At 50.1% G+C, this 3,118-nt stretch overlaps 1 pseudogene; it reads left to right on the top strand.

Moving 5' to 3' along the window:
- Positions 1 to 491: 491 nt before the first annotated feature.
- LOC102280873 (zinc finger FYVE domain-containing protein 1-like) lies at positions 492 to 2,817 on the top strand (annotated as a pseudogene).
- The last annotated feature ends 301 nt before the right edge of the window (positions 2,818 to 3,118 follow it).

Below are 3,118 nucleotides of genomic sequence, written 5' to 3'. Positions count from 1 at the left end.
ACTGACTAGCCATGACAAAACTGCTTAGTGGTATCCCCAGAAATATTGATTTGAGGTTGGATAATATTGAAAAGCTCCTGACCACTCTTTCATTACCAAAACCTTGCAGCTGAGGCCCACCCATGAGTCCCCCTCAGTAAATCCATCAGATGTCTCTCAGATAGCCATAAAAGACCCTTTCGAGTTGATTTTGACCACATATTTGCCTGCACTTTATGGAATATGAAACTATCAAACCAAATCAACGTTGCTGCTGATTCAAGAGTCTTAGAGGCAGAAAACTAAACATTGGACCATTTGTGAGTGTATGAAGAATTCTAATAGGACATCAATTGTTTTTTTTTTTTTTAAACAAAACACTTTTTTTTTTTTTTTTTTAGGGTATTCAGAACCCTATGGAAGTTGTGTGCAGTCTTCAGACTCAACACCTGTCTTCACTTCCCCTGGGGAAAGCCCAGGTACATGGTAGGCACTTTCCTTCCAGTCTGAATATGAGTGCCCAGACTTCCCCAGCAGAGAAGGGCCTGGATCCAGGGCTGCTGTGCCAGGAAAGTTACACCTACAGTGGGACTGACGAAGCTGTCTTAGAGTGTGATGAGTGTTGCAGCCTGCAGTGTTTCCATTGTGAGGAGCAACTCCATTGGCAGGAGCACCTGAGAAACCATGAGCGGATCAGACTCAAAGCTGGCCATGTCCCTTACTATGACCCCTGAAAGGGCCCCAGTGGGCACTCTCCAGGTGTGAAGCAGAGGGCAGTGGTGAGGTGCCAGACCTGTAAAATCAGCTTGTGCCTGGAGTGCCAGAAGAGGACTCATTCTGGGGGTAACAAAAGGAGGCACCCCGTTACTGTGTACCATGTCTCTAAGGTCCAGGAGTTGCTGGAAGAAGAAGGGACGGATGAGGAGACCAAGAGGAAGAAGATGACTGAGAAGGTTGTGAGTTTCCTCCTAGTAGATGAAAATGAAGAAATTCAGGTAATGAATGAAGAGGACTTCATTAGGAAATTGGACTGTAAACCTGATCAGCATCTAAAAGTGGTTTCCATTTTTGGAAATACTGGGGATGGGAAGTCTCATACCCTCAACCACACTTTCTTCTATGGCCGAGAAGTTTTCAAAACCTCCCCTACCCAGGAGTCCTGCACTGTGGGAGTGTGGGCAGCATATGACCCAGTCCACAGAGTAGCCATGATAGACATGGAAGGGCTCTTGGGAGCTACAGTGAATCTAAGCCAGAGAATACGGCTGCTGCTTAAGGTCCTGGCCATCTCAGACCTAGTCATCTATCGAACTCATGCAGACCAACTGCACAATGACCTCTTCAAGTTCCTTGGAGATGCCTCAGAAGCTTATTTGAAACATTTCACTAAGGAGCTCAAGGCTACCACTGCCCACTGTGGCCTGGACGTCCCCTTGTCCACCTTGGGCCCTGCTGTTATTATGTTCCATGAGACTGTGCACACCCAGCTGCTGGGCTCTGATCACCCCTCTGAGGTGCCAGAGAAGCTCATCCAGGACCTGTTCTGGAAGCTGGGCCGCTTCCCAGAAGCCTTTAGTTCCATTCACTACAAGGGGACGAGGACCCACAACCCTCCCACTTTCTGGGCTTCAGCATGCTCTGGAGAAGCAACTGGAGAACAATACCACCCATCCTCCCTGGCACCCGGGCGTCATCTTCAAAGCCCTGAAGGCTCTGAGTGACCACTTCAGTGGTGAGATCCCCAATGACCAGATGGCGCACAGCTCCTTTTTTCCAGACGAGTACTTCACCTGCTCCTCCCTGTCTCAGCCGTGGGGCTGGATTTAAGAACAGCATGAATCACAGGAAAGAAGAGGTACCTCATGAAGCCAAGATCTGCTGCAGATATTCCCACCAGTATGACAACCAGGTTTTCACCTGAAAGGCCTGCTACGAGAGAGGCAATGAAGTCAGCGTGGTACCCAAGATGGCTGCTTCCACTGACTCCCCCTGGATGGGTCTTGCAAAATATGCCTGGTCTGGGTAGGTGACTGAATGTCCCAACTGTGGCGTGGTCTATTGTAGCTAGCAGTACTGGTTTGGGAACCAAGATCCTGTGGCTACGGTGGAGCGGACAGAGATTGTGCACGTGTGGCCTGGAACCGAAGGATTTCTGAGGACAACAACAAAGCTGCCCAGCGCCTCTTGGACAGGATGAACTTCATGGCTCAGTTGGTGTCTGAGCTTAGCCCTGGGCCCACCAAGGCTGTGACGTCCTGGCTGACAGACCAGATTGCCCCTGCTTACTGGAGGCCCAACTCCCAGATCCTGAGCTGCAACAAATGTACTACATCCTTTAAAGATAACGACACCAAGCATCACTGCCGGGCCTGTGGGGAGGGCTTCTGTGAGGGCTGTTTGTCCAAGACCCAGCCGGTGCCCAAGCGGGGCTGGGACCCTGCGCCCGTGCGGGTGTGTGACAACTGCTATGAAGCCAGGAATTCCCAGTTAGATGTTACTGAGGCACAGGGGGATGACAAAGGTGGGACGCTGATCACTTGGAAGGTGGGTGAGGCCGTGCAGAACACTTTAGGAGCCTTGGTGACAGCCACTGACATACCACTAGGTCTGGTGAAGGATGCGGCCAAGCAGGTGTACTGGGTCCTGGACCATAAAATCCTGCACTGCCACAGCTACTGGAAGGAGTTCAGCAACAAGCTCTTGAAGCACCACTGCCGGGCCTGCGGACAGGGCTTCTACGACGAGTATTCCTACGACCACTGGGCTGTCCCCTCGCGAGGCTGGGACCATCCTGTCAGAGTCTGCTTTAACTGCAATAAAAAGCCCAGTGACCTTTAACCGCCCCCCCTCCCAAAAAAAAAGGAAAGTGTAAAGTGAAAGAGAAGTCGCTCAGTGGTGTCCGACTTTTTGCGACCCCATGGACTGAAGCCTACCAGGCTCCTCTGCCCATGGGATTTTCCAAGCAACAGTACTGGAGTGGGTTGCCATTGCCCTCTTCAAGTCTCTTATGATCCTCTGTTGTCATTTCTCTTTTTCCTTTTCGAATTTTATTGATTTGAGTCTTCTCAGTTTTTTCTGGATGAGTCTGGCTAATGGTTTGTCAAATTTGTTTATTTTCTCAAAGAACAAGCTCTTAGTT

This window comes from Bos mutus, chromosome 17 (assembly GCF_027580195.1).
Source record: "Bos mutus isolate GX-2022 chromosome 17, NWIPB_WYAK_1.1, whole genome shotgun sequence".
Taxonomy (NCBI): Eukaryota; Metazoa; Chordata; class Mammalia; order Artiodactyla; family Bovidae; genus Bos; species Bos mutus.
Note: the sequence above shows the minus strand (reverse complement) of the source record. Positions and strands in the feature narration are given on the sequence as shown.